This window comes from Equus caballus, chromosome 27 (genome assembly GCF_041296265.1).
Source record: "Equus caballus isolate H_3958 breed thoroughbred chromosome 27, TB-T2T, whole genome shotgun sequence".
Taxonomy (NCBI): Eukaryota; Metazoa; Chordata; class Mammalia; order Perissodactyla; family Equidae; genus Equus; species Equus caballus.
The window spans coordinates 19,422,848-19,440,870 of record NC_091710.1 but is presented as its reverse complement, the minus strand read 5'-3'; the positions used below and the strand labels follow the sequence as shown (position 1 = coordinate 19,440,870).

The following is an 18,023-nucleotide window of genomic DNA, read 5'->3' as shown; positions in this document are numbered from 1 at the left end:
GCCGAGAGCAGTAACCATTGTATGCCAGACCAGTGAGAGCTGCAGGCTGAAACCACAGTGAGCGCCACATGGGCCATTCCAAAATGGCAAGTGTGTCTGTTACAGAAAATTACGTATTTTGGGCCCATCTCACCATCTGTAGAGAGCTGACTCTCAAGGAGATTTTTTCCCAGGAGGTGATTTTCACACTTGAATATTATTGTTTGGGGTAATGCGAATTAACTTTGAGTACTCCTTAATCAATACAAAGGCTGTGGGATTGGAGAACCTGGGTTCAAATCTTAGTTCTGCCTCTTAGCAGCCACATCAACCTGGGCATAATGAGCAAAACAGTGGATCTCAATATTTAGTTTGTTGCCTAGCATATAGTCAGTGCTTTATAACCATTTTCTAGTATTCTTTTTATTATCACCACATTTTTGTTGAGCACCTATTATGGGTAGGCATTGTTAGTGCTCCTCAGAGCTGGCTCTAACATTTTGATATAGGAGAGATTCAGGGGTGGCCTTCTGGCTGGGGGCAAGGTGAGGCACAGGGCTTGTCTCCAAGCTGCCTTACAGAACTTTCTGCTTGAGAAACGTCAGTTTTACACACTAACGACTAGAGAGGGTAGCCTGGCAGGAACCATGGATGGCCCAACGCTGCTCCTAATCCACACATTGTGACCACGACCGTGGGTTCCATAGAGAAGGCTTATGCATAGCGATGTACCTGCCATTGTGCTAGAAAAGAATAGGGGCTGACTCCACCTTTAAGAGCCTGACCATCTTGTTGGAAAAGTAGAGACATAAATAAATCACGTGGTAGGAGACTTTCTGAAGGAGAGCCCTTGCCAGGCACCGTGGCAACTTTAGAGAGGGAGCTGACGGTGCTTTGTGGAGTCGGGTTCAGCTTCACAGACATCATATCCGAGTTGGGTCTTGTAGGACATGTAACAACATGCCAAGGAGAGAAACACGGGAGCCAGCTAAGCAAAGAAAACAGCATGAACAAAGGCCTGATAGCATTTAAAGGCCTGGGATGTTCAGGACATGGCATCGTGGGCAATGGCCTAGGAGCCAGTGTGGCTGCAATATAGTGTACAGGTTGGGGGGCAGAACACCAAGAAATTAGCCCGCAATGATGGGTTGGACCAGATAGTCTGCTGGGGTAAAGCATTTGGACCTCATCATTAAGGTAATGGCTAGCCCCTGATAATTTTTTTAAACACTTCTTTTTTTCTTAAGGTATGGGGTTTTTTAGAAGATTGGCTCCAAGCTAACATCTGTTGCCAAGCTTCTTCTTTTTTTTTCTCCCAAAACCCCAGTACATAAATGTTTATCTTAGTTGTAAGTCCTTCTAGTTCTTCTATGTGGGACGCCACCACACCTTGGCTTGATGCGCAGTGTGTAGGTCCGTGCCCAGGATCCAAACTAGTGAACCCCAGGCTGCTGAAGCAGAGCGCACGAACTTGACCACTCGGCCACATGGCCGGCCTCCCCTGATAATTTTTAAACAAGGAAATACTAAGATCAAATCCTTGTTTTAAGGATACAAAAACATCAGAGTATAGTGCCAACTGAGAAAACATCTCCAATTCTATTAGTCAGTATGCTAGATTGTGCTGCAATAATGAACAAACCCAAAACTTTAAAGACTTAAAACACGTTTATTGCTCTCTCCCACAAGACGTGTCCCACATGGCTCAGCAAGGGTTTTGCAACACATAAGACCTCAACATTCCATCTTGTGGCTGCACCATCCGGATGGAACATAGGGCCTCCTCGCAAGCAGGGGAAGGGAGAATTAGTCACACAGCCTTGCCTAACTGCAGAAAAGCTGGAATTGTTGACGAGCAAATAGAATGTTTGGTGAGCCCTAACCGTATCTGCCATGCTAGCAGGAAAAGAAATTTAAAACCATCCAGGCAGCGCAACATGAGAGCCACTGGAGGGCGGGGCGCGGTTAGGTGCAGCTCTGAGAATTTGTATTGGTCAGCCAGGGCCAAACGGCCATGGAAAAATTGGGCCCCCTGTATCCTGTCCACATGCTTCTTCTCTTTATCCCATCCCTGCTCACAGATGATTGACAACTCACCTCTGCTGAGATGGTTGTGGATAACCAAGCAGTAAGCCCATAAAGATGCCAGGTCTACGTGCGGCTGGGTGGACGGGCTGTGCTGAGACCTGAGGCCGTGGCAAGTTGTCAACCCCAACAACTTTTCAGGAGTGTGAGTCCCAGGGCAACCTCACTCCCTTTCCACCTCTCTGTCCTGTCTGTGAGGGGACATAAGCTAGGCGACCTCTGGATGAGAGAGGGGAAGAAAGGGACAAAGAGAGGAGAAAGAGAAAGAACAAAATACTCGAGAGCGGAAAACCGTAACCACATGTTGGTGGTGGTACTTAGAGGCAGTGAGATTACGGATTGCCTTGTCTCTCTCTTTCATCTCCTTTCTTTTCTGTATTTTCACATTTTAAAACCAAGTATTATTAGTTTTCTTCATTTAAAGGCAACTTGTTTTATTTAAAACACAATATAGAAGTTTTACTGTTCATTCCAACAACGGCTCTGTGAGTTGACACAGAGTTTTGATTTAATTTTTTATACTCAGCAAGTAAAGAATAGAAAAGATAAGCAAAGAATTCTCTCAACTTCTCTGTGAAACTAGTAGACTCGATCAAGGATCTGAGGACAGAGTTTGGGCCACTGCCTGGGAGGAGAGTCTTCAGGGAACGGTTGTTGCCCGGCCTTGGGTGTCGGCGTGCAGACCCGCTCACTGCTGTGAGGATGGAGGTGGGAGCTCTAGCAACAGGATCAGGGGCTGCTCTCCCGGGCACACGTTTCTTCAGGGCTGGATCAACATCCGAGTCCTCCATCTGTCTAGAGGAACTTCTCTCCCTCTGCCCATGATTGAATAATGAAAATAATAATTACTATTTTTTTTGGTGAGGAAGAGTGACCCTGAGCTAACATCTGTGCCAATCTTCCTCTATTTTATGTGGGACACCTCCACAGTGTGGCTTGCCGAGCGGCGCTAGGTCAGTGCCCGGGATCCGGGCCTGTGAACCCTGGGCCGCCAAAGCAGAGCACGTGAACTTAACCTCTATGCCACTGGGCTGCCCCCTGAAAAATATTTTGATTTTTCAGAATCTTATATTGATACGAATACTTTTGAAAACCTCTTTGTAAAGACAAAAGGATGTTAATTAGGTAATAATTAGCACCGTGACAGGAGCTAGCAGCATGGGAGTGAAATTTATTTGAACAGACATAAAGATGAACACTGAAAGGACAACAAGTTTGGGGCTGGTAATTTAATTAATGCAAATTATTTCCCGCTGTGAATCCAGCCAGAACGATAACTTGTGGTTCTGTCACTGTGAACATTCTTTCCCTCTGCATCACTGGAGACACTAGGCAGTTGTTCTGATTTTCCAGCTGTTTCTAATCAAATTAAATGAAAACTTGAAAACACACTCTAAGGTGAACCCGAGTCATCTCCAGACAGTTCTTGCCTCAAGCAACACCAGAGAGCGGAATCTTCCTGTCACCTGTTTATGGCCCGTTTATTTCATTCCTGACGGAGAGGAAAGCCCAGCAGGAGCTGTTAGTTAAGCAGATCTGCTCTGTTCTGTTCGCTCTCAGGCCCCATCCACGCTGTTCCTCTGGAGGGATTGTGTGATGTGTTTGAAACCGGCCAAGCAAATGTGACAACTAAGGCCTCAGAGGACGTCAGAGGTCCTAATTCCAGCCGGAGCCGAGAGGTGGTTCAGGCACCAGGGTTAGGAAACATGCCTGCAAGGAAAACTGCACAACATTCTCACTTTTGACAAGAGACACAAACATCTCAAATAAAAAACTAGCAAAACGTATTCTACAGTGTAGTAAAGGAATCAAACGCTGGCGTTCCGTGTGAACCGGGATAGCGTGTAAATCCAACGGGAAGAGCGCTGGCGAACTGGCGTGCAATTCCCGCTCCGCTCTGCTGCGCGCCTCTGCGCACGTGACTTCCTCTCTCTCAGCATCAGTTTTCCGTCTGCGCAGTGGAGAGCACTTCTTTCGTTGGTGGGTGAGTGCCTGGCTCATAATAAGTGCGGGAACAGAAGGAAGGGAAACGCTCACAGCCAGGGGAGGGCAGACCAGGTTCAAGCTCAGCTGCGCTGGACTCAGAGCCTGAGCTCTGACCCTCTAAGCCCTAAGGGAACCAGAAAGCAAGACAGAAGGAAATATAGGGCTCCTTTTCTGAACCAGAGTGGGAGAGAGCTTTTTAGTAATGTAAACAAATGAAGAAACCATGAGGGAAAATGTTTACGTTTAACCACATGAACTTTTTAAAACTTTTCATATAAAAACTTTCTAAAAATTTGAGGTAAATTAACTGAGCAAAAATTCACAACATATATTGGTTAATATTCTAAGAATACGAAAAAGTCAAACGTTTAAAAAGATGAATACTCAATTTTTAAAAGGACAAAATACATTCACTCAAAATTCGCAAAACAAGAAATACAGATGGCCAGTAAACATGTAGGAAAATATTCTAAGATGGAAAAATTACCTGGAAGAGTTTGTGGGTTGGGAGAATGTCCATGTCCTCAGAGCCCTTCTCTGGCCCCTTTTGTCCTCAGGCTCCTGGCCTGTCGGGAGCTGGAACCAAGGCCCTTGGGAACCCGGCCGCCGCTGGCCTCCAGCAGCCTCTCTGCGCTCCTCGCACTGCAGTACACACCAGACTCGAGGCTGTGAAAGGCTCCACTTTCCCGTGTGGGCTGCTTGTGAGCCGCTCCGCCGAGGCCTGAACTCGAATCATCGTCGTGTGAGGCTTGCGATCCGTGAGCGTAACCGACGGCAAAATGTCCCACTTCCCTGGGCTTCACTGTTGTGTGTTCATTGTGAAGGCATTTTCATAAAGTAATAAAAAGCTTATTTAGGCAAAGTGATCAAGAAAGAGAAAATGGCATGGTGGTGGGAGTCAAGTCAAAGTGTGGAGGTCTTAGAAAGTTTTGGTTCGTCGTCAGAAGAACAAGGTCTTGGGTATAAGACATCCATCTGCAGCAGCTGTAACGACATTCACAAACAGAAGATTCCAGAAGGCTTTTGACTGATCCCTTTTGCATGCTAAGGAGTCTGCTGCATTGCTCTTCCCTGAATATATGTTCCCTTAGGGCTTGGTGCCTTTGCCTTTTCCGATTTTTCCCTCTTTGCTTCCCTTTTCCACCAGAAGGCCAAGCCGCAGCAGCACGTCCTCTGAGCAGCCGGCTCTGCAGATGGGTGGTGGGGCACATCGTCTTTGTGTTCTCACACGTTGTACATGCAAAGTGTAACTTGGAGGTTAGCAGCATGGACTTGCGAGCCAGACTGCCTGGGTTCGGTCTCAGTTCTGCCTCTTATCAACTGTGTGATCCCGAACCGGTTACTTAACCTCTCTGTGTCTCAGTTTCCTCATCTGAAAAATGGGATAAAAACAGCTCCCCTCATAGGAATGTTGTAAGCCTTAAATGCGTTAACAGACGTGAAGTGCTTAAGACAGTGTCTGACATGGTAAGCACTGTTTTATCATTCTCCTACCAAACTTCCCACGCCTCACTGTAGTTAACTGTTTCTATGCAGAGCAGGATTTCAAAACAAACAAACTGAAAAGGACTACCGTAAGTCAGCTGTGCAGATGCAGTGTGGTTTCTTTAATTTGTTGGTAGATGTTCTGGACTTCCTTGTGAGCTGACAATGGCCACCTCTACCTCTCTTGCTCTGGGAGGTAACCAGATTCACTCCAGCCTTGTAAACTGAGTTTGACCCATTAATTTAAACAGCCCATTGATAATACTGTCTTCGGGAGAATTGTTTAGACCCTTATTTGCAGTTCTCCAAACCCCATCCAACTCCTCTGGGTTGGCCTCCAAGTTTATAGAGGGGGGAGATGTCCCGCCTCTGATGGAGGGTGTGAAGGGACTTCCTTCCATCCATGTAGTGCTCTCTGGTCCTCTCCTATCCAAGCAGAGAGGGGCTGTCCTGGCATCCACTCTCGGGCACTCAGCTATTCCTCAGCTCAGGAAGACCTGGCAGCCTCTTCCTGCTGCCTTAGCCCCACCAGGTGTGGATCCCTCCAGGTCTCTCTTACGTCTTCCATCCTGTCCCCTGTTCCGGGTGGCCTGCCTCCAGCCCTCCTGCTGTCAGCTGGCTCTCAGCTTAGCATCCCCACTGCGAGAGATGTGTGGGAAGCTTAGAAGAGTGAACCAGACCCTTGCTCTGGCTGAACATGCAGCTCTGCCCTTTGATTTATTCTGGGACATCCAGACACCTCAACTCTCCTGCCCCTAATATTTCCACATTCTATCAAACATACAAGTACATCTTGGGAGTAGAAAGGGCGCTTTTCTCCTTTTCTTCCTGATTGGCTGTGTCCCTGCCCTTACATGAAACTCTGGTCTGGACCGCCAGGCTGGAGTTTGATAAAGCTTTCTTCCTTTCACGTCGTATCTCAATAGTACCTGCCTTTCAAGCCTATTTTCTAGTTGAAAAATCCTATTTTGAATGTCAGCATCTAAATGCGAATGTTCTCTTTTCCTTTTGGCATTCATGCAATTTAAATCCCCTCGAGGCAGGTGAAGACAGTTCGAACCAGGTCGGCTTCGCGCACACACTCTCTCACTGTTGGAGTTCGTCTCCCACTTGGCTCTGGAGCTCTGCAGGGTCTGACTTTGTCCTACTCACTGAGCTGGGCTCTACTTGGGTTTGAATCCTGGCCCTGCCGCTGACCCTGTGAGCTTAGACGAGTTACCTAGCCTGCCTGTCTGGTTTTCATCTGTTAAATGCAGATAAGAGTACTACCTTGTGGGATTGTTTTGAGGGTTAAATGACTTAACACATGCCAAGTTTTCAGAACCGTGCCCGGCATCTACTGCAACAAGTGCTCAAAAAATGGGAGCCTTCACTGCTGTTTGCTCAGCACTTCTCCAAAGTCGTTTGCTCAATAAGTATTAGTTGAAGGATCACACAGTGAGATAGTAATTTATCTTGGGCTTTATTGATCAGGAGTTCTGATTGCCAGCGCAGAAAGAGGCGTTTAATTGCATTGTTCCCTTAAAAAGAGGCCATTGTAAGGCAAGTGCAATAGTGCATCTTTTGCAATCGTATGTCTAGCGCTTACTCATGGCAAAACTAAGATTAGCCTCTCTCTCACCTGATGCCATACATTTAAGATGTTTAACACTAGTTCCCAGAGCTACTGTTTAAAATATTGGGCTAAGAGAAAGTGCAGATGCAATAATAATGATAGCACGGGGAGGTGAAAAGGGCATGGCTCTAAGAATCGAATGATGGGCATCTCACTGGCAGCTCCGGTTCCTATGAGCCCAGTGACCCTCGGGAGGCCATGTCACCTTTCCAGTCCTCCTCTCGTGGCTGCACTAGATGTCTAAGCTCCTTTCTTGACTTCTCTGAAGAGAGAGCGCGCAGCATTATGAACCAGATCTGCGCAGGGATTGCTTTCTGCTGCTGTGCATCTTATTCTTCTTCCGGGCTCTCCCTTTCTTCCCTGTCGTCTGTGGCACTCTTTCCTGGAGTGTCATATTTTTTACAGAATTACATTGATTGCAATTGTTTCTGAGCTTTATATTTAGCAAAATTGTACTTGAAAACAGACTGCCACACTGTTAACTGCCCCCAAACTCGTCGCTTCCTCTGACTCTGCCAGTCAAGCCATCTGGAAATAGAGGGATCAGACAGTGCTTTGTCCTGAGTGGTCCCTGCTGGAACGGCACTGGCTGTCTTCCTAGTGGAGAGCCATGCTCGCTTGGTCTTCTCATGGGATCATGCTTTCCCTTACTAAGTGGTCTGCAATCACTTGCAATGAGCAAGGGAGCGTTAATTGATCTGAGACGAAGGGCTGCATAGGATGGGAGAGTTCCCCTTCATGTGTGTGAGTATAAAGACAAATTCTGAATCCACTTTTAGGAAGATGAACAAAATTAGCTCCAAAGGACTCTGATCAAAACATATGTTATGGGGCCGGCCCAGTGGCATAGTGGTTAAGTTCATGCGCTCTGCTTTGGCAGCCCAGGATTCACAGGTTCGGATCCCAGGTGCAGACCTATGCACCGCTTGTCAAGCCATGCTGTGGCAGGCGTCCCACCTATAAAGTAGAAGAAGATGGGCACGGATGTTAGCTCAGGGGCAATCTTCCTCAAAAAAACACAACATATGTTATTAGGAGAAAAAAATTCAATCATCAATCTGTGAATCCTAATGTTTCATGAAAAAAAAGTAGAATCAAAGAGCGTGACAGCTGGAAAAGCCCTGGAGATCATCTAGGGGCCCCGCATTTTAAGGATGAGGCAGTGAGGTGCCACGGCAGGAAGGCTTGCCACCCAAGCCACGTGGGGAACTGCTGGTGGAGCCAGGAGGAGAGCCAGGCCCACGCCCTCACCCCCAGCGGAGGTGGATGGAGGTGCCAGGTCAGTCTCCTGAAACCATTGCTGCGCGATACATTGCACGGAGCCCTCCTGGAGACCTAGTGACTATCTTCAAATCGACTGAAAGAAATTGGAGGATGTATTTTCCTATTGTTTAGAGTTTGTAAAAATGTACTTAAAGTTAAAATATGGACTGTCAAAAATGTCTGTATAGTTTCCCCATGGTTTTAAGTCTTTTCAGTGTATTGTGGTCTGTTTTAGTGTATTGTCGTTGAAGTACGTTCAGATTTCCCTTATTATAAATGTGTTTTTTAAACAAAGTGGAGATTGCAGGAAGGGATGTTTTAATAGAAATATTTGGGAAGAAATTCCACATTTTCAAAGCATGCCTTCAACATAGAAAAAAGCAATGCTTGATCTTTCTTTGGGGCTTGATGTTTCTGCTTTAGCTCTTAGTCATAGCACGATGTATGGAAAACTCATGGACTTGACTTTGGCAAATGGAATGAAATGGAATAGTTATCTAGAGGAGCAAGACATCTGGGCAAGAACCCAAGCACCTGGCTTCCTAAGATGCACAGGCTCATCCGGAACGGCCGCTCCTTCCTGTGTGCACAGTGAGGCTGACTTTCATCCTCAGACTTAGATGGACTGCCTCTGTTTTCCTATAACTAAACCTAAAGTCTGTCTTAAGCCCCTATTCTTCCTGAAGATGGAAAATCTAGTCAGTTCCAACTAAACATATCACCACAAGGATTTTTCAGCCGTGTTAGGATTTTCCCTGCCCCTTCCTCCTACTCCGAAGGGTGATGTGAGTTCCAGAGGCTCATCTGGCATCACAGCCAGGGCAGAGGCAGCATGTGGGGAAGGTGCAAGACTGCCAGCTGTTCTCCGTACTAGAGCGGCACCCAGTGCGGAGAGTAATCCTGCCTGGGCTTGCATGTGGACCTTTCTGCACGCCGCGTCTGCTGGAGCAACATCGCACCTGTCTCCCTGTGGGTTACAGGATGCACACCCTTATCTTGATCAAGAGACACCCCTCCATATGTCCCCAAATCAGACCACTGGCTTTTCCCTAAGTACCTATTCTCACGTCTCTGTCTTTTTTCACCTATTGTAAAGGTCTTCCCCACAGCAATAATCTTGCCTCAAAACATTATTCAATCTTGAAAAGAATTGCAAGTTCTGGCCCCAACGGGTGCTTATGCTGCATGACCACAGTGCATGCAAGTGGGGTCGCAGCCGCCCTCTCTGGTCCAGGCTCATTTAACCTTCGAGAACCTGCGGGCACTTGTGACTCGGGCCCTGAACTACTAGCTTTTACATTCAGTTTTTAAAATTGAACTCACTGCAAGGCAAGGTGGAAAAAATTTAACTAGGGTTATAATTACTACAGAGAAAAGAAAAGTAAGAACAAGACGGAGACTCAAGAGGCCCGTCCCCCAGTCCCAGGGCTGCCACTTAGGCTGTGCGCTTCGAGTGAGTCCCTCAGCTTCTCTGTGCCTCTGTCGTCACCAGCACAGTGATGGAGTGGGGTTAGGGTAGTGAAGTCTCCTCCCAGACTGGTCAGGGAGACAGCTCTCGGAGGGCCGCCCCCTCCTCTGCAGCTTCCTCAAGCAGGCTCCTCTCTGTGTGGGTGGACCTGACGGAGCTGCGTTCCTCTGCACTCAGGGCGAGTAGTTGCCTCGCCCTGCACGTCCTGCTGGTGGGAGTGTGTGCTCAAGGGGGGGTGGGGAGAAGAAAGGAAAGGAAAGAGAAAGCAGTTTATCTACAAAAGGAAATTAAGAAGAAAAGATTTGCAAACAACTGGAAATCATCAGGGTTCATTCTGTGAAACATCTTGACTTCTCTGTTCAGCTTGTCAGCATGAAGGAAGTGAACTTAGCACTGGCTGAGACAACCTCCTTAAACAGCAACAGCAATCACACTTCTGTTTGTGCACCAGCTACCCTGGACGAGCCCTGGATAATGAATCAACTCGGCTGTGGCTTGACCGGCAGCCCCTGGAGCAATGCCTGCTCTCTCTGAGGTGGACCCTTTCTGCCTTAACCTCTGGTTTGAGGTCACTAAAGCCTTTCTGCTTACAGTAGAAACATCGCTGCTAATTCTCCTCTGGGTCACATCACCATGAGAATTTGTTTCCTGTTGCATTAAGAAATGATTTAACTCTTCACATTTAGTCCCGGATAATCTAATTAGGGAAGGTACAGTGCACATTGCACGGCTTTAAATCGAGTATCTTCTTGCAGTGGTTCAGAGGTACCACAGAAAATTCCACTATTTCCAATTAATGACCCATGACCATACTTGCGTATTCTCAATCCTCTGATCTAAAACCTAAAGATTTGAAATGACCTAATTGAAAATGCTAAACCCATGAATTTCCAAGCATGAATATGCCTTTGCAAACTGGAAAGCTCTTGAGAGCCCTTTGTTTCTGATATGCAAGAGGGTTTTGCTGTGCGAGGCCTGCTTAGTTCCAGGCAGTCTTTCAATTAGCAAATGGTAGGCTTACATTGAGCTGTTACAGGTCAGATGTTCTTAAATTCTCTAATAAAACTGACTGGAAGCACAGAGAATTTAGGAGTCATTAATGGAGCTCTCAGAACTCTCAGATCTGCTGTGGACAGATTTACAGACATTAGTTTCACCACCTTTACTTACCAATTCCTTTTTTAATACATTAGAATTTATTTGAAAATGTGAAATTGTATGCCTGTAGCCAGACTCCATGCCTACATGACTCCAATTTCTGCCTCCGCCTTCACATGCCTTTTCCCTATGGCTCTCTGACTACGTATTTCCCCTCTTCTCATAAGGATGCCAATCATTGGATTTAAGGCCAATCCTAAATCCAGGATGATTTTATTTTGAGATCCTTAGTCACATCTGCAAATATAACTCTGAGGTTCTGGTTGGACATGAATACCGGGGAGACACTATTCAAGCCCCTGTGGATGTCCACTTCGTGCCAGGGTGCCTCACTGACTTTTGCTGGGGTGCAGGGTTCCTCATTGCCAGCCGGGTGGCAAGTGATTCAGTTCTAAAATCCCATATTATCTTTGTCACCCTGATACCAAACCTCTTAATCTCAAGTTCTTGTGCCCAATGCACAGTAAGTCCATCACTGAGACATGGCACCTGGAGATGGAGAAAGGGTTATTTGAATTGGCCAAAACGAGAAGGTGGGAGGATAGGTTCTCTCAAATCCACCCTAATAAGAGAGGAAATCAGGGGATTTTATAGAGCTAAGGGGCTGGGCAGGAGGAGTTTTGGAGAAACAAAAGGGTAATCCAAGTTTCTTCTGCTCCAGATGAGCCCCTGGGCAACCTGACTTCTGGGCATCCACAGCAGCTGGGGCCTGGTTATCTGGTGATTGTAACTTCCCTGAAGGCATTCTTTTTCTTCTGTAAAACAAGCTCATAAATCCTTGTGACCCTTGAGTCTCCCCTCAGGTTAAACAAGAAAACAGCAAATTCACAAGATTCGCTTCTTTGCATTTGCGTCTGTGTTGGGAACAAGGTCAAAAAGACTTACTAAATATTTACAGTAACCCTCAGGTACCCAGCTTCAACCCCACTCCCAACACCAACTTCATAGGTTGGGTTCTCCAGGAAGCAGACCTTGAGACAGAGTTTAGCCTCTAGAATGTTTATCAGGGGATGCCCTCAGTCCCCGTGGAAGGGAGGGGGAAGTGACGCTGCAACAGCCTCGGAGTTGTCCTGGTTAGGCCAAAATGGTTGGTTGTCTATACATTCACCTCTGTCAGTCACTGGATATGGGCTGTCCTGGGACAGGCTGGGCCTTGAATGAGGTGGCTCTTTGCAGTTGAGGTAATCCAGGGAGGAGCTGACAGCTGAAGTGAGCAAGAAGTGCTTCCTTCAGGGAGACTTGGGTGGTACATCACCGTGTCCACCACAATGCCCCAGAGGTGAGGGTAATCGGTGAAGGCGGAATTATAGCCCAGTGAGCAGCCTAGGCATTCCAAATTCTGAATCTCATGACGTGGGGCCTCTTCTGGTCTCCGCCAGCTCCTGCGTACCGCCCACCAACCCGCAGTCAGGGGCAGTTCCGTCGCTGAGCCAGGTGGGACAAGCAGCAGGAAAACCTCAACAGAGTTAGCTACACTCTACAAGTTGGGAATGAATATCGTTATTTTAGAGAATAATAAACTGATATTCAGGAAAAGTTAATTGACTTGCCCAAAGTCATCCGGCTATAGAAATGAATACGAACTTTGTTAATTTTTCCTCTTTGCTTGTTTTAAAAAATTATGAAATATTCAAAGATACATAAAATGATGGAGAATAATTTAACTAACACCCAAGTGCTTACCATGCAACTTTCAAAAATCTTAACATTTTGTTGTACTTGCTTCAGATTCTTCACTTAGAAAAGTAAAACCTTAACAAGCAGGTAAAGAAACCCCCTTTTACATTATTACTCTGACCCTATTTCTCTCCCTTCTTTCATAAAAAGAGGAAATACCATGAGTTTGGTATCCATCATTTCTGTGACTGTTCTCGTACTGTCTATTTGTGTATCCATGAATAATATATAATGTTATGTTGCATGTTTGAAGCCTTATGTAAATAGGTCATACCAAATGTACCATTCTGCAACTTGCTTTGTTGCTTTGCACAAAGTTATGTTTTTGAGATTTAGTATGAAATTTAGCCACATTTACATCTGTTTTAACTATTTTATGATACTCTATTCCATGAATATACCGTATTTATAAATGTATTCTTCTATTGATGGACGTTGAAGTTGTTTCCGCTTTTCCCTCCTAGGATAATGTTCAGTGAAATTCTCATGTCTCTTGGTGCACACGGGAAGGGACCCGTGGGTGTCATTTAAAAATGGAGTGGTTGGCTTCTGAGATGTGTGCAGCAGGGCCAGGGCCCCGCGAGCCAACACCTGGAGCCCGGCCTGTCAGGAGGCCCCTCTCCTGGGAGCCAGGCTGCACTGTGTGACCCGGAGAGCGAGGGCCTCCTTCACGCCTTTCCCTGGGCTCTTGGCTTGACGCACCCTGGTTGACCCTGAGGAGCAAACACTGTCCGTTGTCACCAAATTGCCCCCCGCCCCCGCATATTTGAACCAATTCATGTTCTCGTTGGCAACGTGTGAGAGTCCCACTTACATCATGTTCTCGTTAAACTTGACGTCAGACCTTTTAATCTTTGCCGATCTGATGGATGTGATCCACTTTGTTAAATTTACATTTCACTTATTTCTAGTTTTTGAGCACTGAATCCTAAGTTTATTAACCATTCAGAGTGCCCTTTTTGTGAACTGCCTTTCATATTCTCTGCCTATGTTTCTGTCATATTGCTTATATTTTCCTTATTGGTTTATATGTGTTCTTACGTTCTGGATCCTAATCCTTCTGTGTTATATAGGTTGTAGATATTTCCTGCCATCTGTGTTTTATCTTTTATAATACCTTAGGGTATACAAAAGTTTTTAGATTAATTTTAATATACTCAAAATTGTCTACTGTTACCTTTGTTGATTACATTTTTCTCTCTTCTCTGACCTGATGTCATAAAAGATATTTTCATAAATTTTATTCTAAAGTTTGAAAATTTTGCTTTTTACGTTTAAGTCTTTAATATACTTGAAATGTAGTTTTGTGTATGTTATAACGTTTTCCACGTGAATAACCGATTTCTATAAAGGTAATCAGCAAAAAAAGTTTGAAGAGTATACATAATTTTTGACTCAGGAATTACTTACCAAAGAAAGGAAAAGAGATGTATGCAGAGATTTACTAGGATGATAATCACATCATTGCTTTTTATACCAAAGAATTTAGACAATCCAAATATTTAACAGTGGGAAAATGGGTAAAATAAATTTGATTACAGTTATATAAAGCAACATAACCATAAAAAAGTAACACATTTGAAGAAAATTTTTAATGACATGGAAATAAGTTAATGATAAAGTCTTAAGTAGAAAAGTCTGGTTAAAGCAGTTTAATACTATTTTGGAAAAAATATAAATAGACACAAAATAAGTTGAAAAGTTATCTATTAAACTATTAATGGTTGTTATCTCTGGGTCATGAAATTATGGATGGATGATTTTATTTTCTTCTGTTTTCACATCTATATTTTATACATTTAATATATTTTACTTTTTAATAACAAAAATTGAAAGTTATTTTAGAATAATCATCCCAAAGGTTGAGGTTGACAGAGCATTCATATGGGTTAAAGAGGAATAAGTCGTCTTTGTTACCTGGTACTATGGTTAGCAGGATCGAAAGCCCAGAATCTCAATGACAGGACTGAAGTCAAGCGTCCTTCCCCACGGTCCTTTATAGCAACATGGCCGCATGTCCTGACTTGGGGTTCAGAAAACGTGATTACCATAAGCCTAGGCGGTGGATGTAGAGGCCTGCTCAAATCACAGGGAGTCTCAAGGCCAAATCGTAAGCACTTTTAACCCAGATTTATTTTTCACAAGTAGGAATCAAACTTGTGGCTTAACAAAAGGAATTTAGTGAGTAAATGTAGGCGTTCTGGCAGTCATGACAGATGTGATCTCCTGAGAAGAGGCAGGAAGCCTCTTGTCACATGGGGATGTCATACATGCTTTGAGGACACTTGCTGCTGAAATTGTGGAATATGCAGGAAGGCCAAAATTTCCTCCCAGACCAAATGAGCCAAGTTTTCTCAAAAACCAAATAAAACCTGACTTTTGGTTAGATCTTTCTGAGAGATCTTGCTGGTGATTTTTCATCACCAGCAAGATACACGCAGGATGCTATGTGCAAAAAGCATAATCCCAAAAAATTAGACGAAGATGGAATTTTAATTTTTTGTATTTTGAAAAGCTTAAAAGTCATTAAAAAGTACCAAGATTAATTTAATAGATACATTATACCTGGTGGTGTGCTGGTCAATGTTAACAACTGACTCTCCAGGGGAAAAAAACTCTGGTGATTTGTAGCATTTGCTGATCTCTGTGGTGTAAGTACTTCCACCAGGGCTGATTTCAAGCAATCACAGTGACATCAGTGAACGTGGAGCTGGGAAGAGATGTGCACAACCCGCTCTCCTGGTGTGGTCCAGCTCCAGCACACCACTGATTGTCCCAGATAGCCACAGCAACAAATATTAACAATTTGCATGACGTTATTTCACAAAAGAAATAAAACCTTATGAATAATGTTGAAGTCCTCCTTATTTCTCTCCACAGATCCATCTCCTTACCTTCCTTCCCCAGAGACGACCCCTGTCAAGAATCTGGTATGTATTCTTCCAGACTGTTTTTAGACTTTTGCTACATATATATGTAGTCAAAACAATACAGTTATGCTTTGCATATTTTGAATTTTACCTCATGCTATCATATTGTACATAATCTTCAGCTTTCTTTTCTCTTCAATATTATGTTTTGGAAATTTATTCATATTGACGTATATAGATCTAGTTCACCCATTTTAATGGCTAATAGTGCTCAATTATATGAAAGGATCACAACTTATTTATCCATCCTCTTATTAATGGGCTTTCAGGTCATTTCCAATTTTGCTAAAACAGGTGATGTTGTGGCCACCCCGTAGGCGTGTCAGTGTGTGCAGCTGCTACACCTGGAAGGAGATTGACGGGCCGTAGGGGATGCTCATCTTCTACTTTAGAATTATTGACAAATTGCTTTCCAAGCAGTTCTACCAATTTAGACTTTTGGCAGAAGTGTATGAGAGTTTCTCATTTTCCATATTCTTGCCAATTCTTAGTATCATCAGACTTTAAAATTTTTTTTAATTTAATTTTTTTTTGGAGGAAGATTAGCCCTGGGCTAACATCTGTCACCAATCTTCCTCTTTTTTGCTGAGGAAGACTGGCCCTGAGCTAACATCCGTGCCCATCTTCCTCTACTCTATATGTGGGATGCCTGCCACAGCATAGCTCGCCAAGTAGGGCCATGTCCTCACCCGGGATCGGAACTGGTGAACCCTGGGCCACCGAAGCAGAACATGCAAACTTAACCACTGCACCACTGGGCCAGCCCCTCATCAGACTTTTTAAATGTTGCCAACCTTAGGGTATGAAATGAGATCTTGTTTTAACTTGCACTTCCCAGATTACTAGTTAAGTTGAACATTGTATTTATTAGGGTAAAGGCTAAGCTGCTGTGTAACAAATAAGCCCCCAGAGACAGTAGTTTAAATTGCATAACAATCTTATGTTGGGCAGTCCAGGCTGGTAAGGCAGCTCTTCCCCACACAGATATTCAGGGACCCTTCCATTTGTTACACTGCCATCCCCTAGGTCATCGTTCTTGTCTTCATGGTTGCGGGTGGGTTGTTGCCACATACCAACTTTTGGAAAAAGATTAGAGAATTTCTGGGGAAGCAATTTTCTTGTAGGCAAATAAGGTAAAAATTGCACACATCCCTTCCACTCACATTCCTTTGGCATAACTTAGTGTTACAGACGCGTAGGCACATCCTTAGGAGGCTGGGAAATATATTCCCTGGCTGGATAACCATGCTTCCGGGAGGAAGAGGGGAGCTATAATTCCTCCTTAAGCAGTGTCTGTTGGCCTTCCAGGCTTCCTCTTCTATGACTCAGCTGGTAATCTGTTTTGTCCATTTTTATTCTGTCTGCTTTTTCTTTTTGATTATAGAGATTGTCTTTATATATTCTAGTTTGCCTATTTAATTTATACAATAAATTTGATCATTTAAAAGGTACCAGTGTAGATACACGAGTAAAGATATTTTAAAATATTCTAGTGTACATTTAAAAGAATTTGTTATTTAAAGTCATATCATATTCTCTTGATAAATTAAGATTCCTTTTATAAAATGAATAATTACTACTCATCCCAATTTTCTCTTTTCTGGAAATGTGGAATCTCACCCACTCAGTTTTTTAAAAATGAGATAGACCTATATACTCTATTGGCTTCTTAAAAATCATAATGTTATGGAAAGTTCTTTAGGCCAATTTAAGTTACTCAAAGTTAAAACTTAGAAAAATGTGGTTGCTTAGATTCAGTTGAACTTGCTGAAGCTATAAGAGAATCTGACATGTATGACATTGTGGTTAGTTTTCTGAGTTTCACTCTGAGTTTCAATTTTCTCAGCTGTAAAGATGATATTATTTGCTCTGCCTATATGAGATTGTTATAAGGATCAAGCAAGATAATGGACAGAAAATGCTCAACAGAATGCGAAGTTTATATGATTGTTAGGAATTAGAATTACAAGTAGGATTTTAGTAGCATGCGTTAGATTTCATTTGAGGTCTCCCACATCTTACTTCCAGTTCCACTGATGTGCTCTATACACTATCCACACAGATAGTCTGTACTCCACATCAAGGTGTGAGTTTTGACAGCCACTCCCCATCTCTGGGGTGTGTGTAGATGTGGTTGGAGTAACAGCCATATGCTCAACCACATCCCTGTGAGATCAGACACTCCTGAGCGTTGTTTTCATTCAGACCTGCTCCCTCTCTAATGGCAACCTGGGAGACTGGCTTTCCAGCCTGTTTCAAAGCAGTTCTCAGCTAAGCCTCATCACTTCAATTTGTGCCTCGAAGTTTCTTTTTATCACTGATTCAGGCCAACACAGCTTGTCATTCATCGCTGCCTTCCTGGAGGCAGTTCTCAGTT

At 44.1% G+C, this 18,023-nt stretch overlaps 1 protein-coding gene across 4 annotated transcripts in view; it reads left to right on the top strand.

The window, feature by feature from the left end:
• Positions 1 to 18,023, top strand: part of PSD3 (pleckstrin and Sec7 domain containing 3) — a 646,842-nt gene that overhangs the window by 53,048 nt on the left and 575,771 nt on the right. For all 4 annotated transcript variants that reach the window (XM_070253277.1, XM_070253287.1, XM_070253276.1 and 1 more), the window contains exon 3: positions 15,597 to 15,646. The gene's annotated coding sequence lies outside the window, so the exon portion shown is untranslated. The remainder of the gene's footprint in view (positions 1 to 15,596; positions 15,647 to 18,023) is intronic.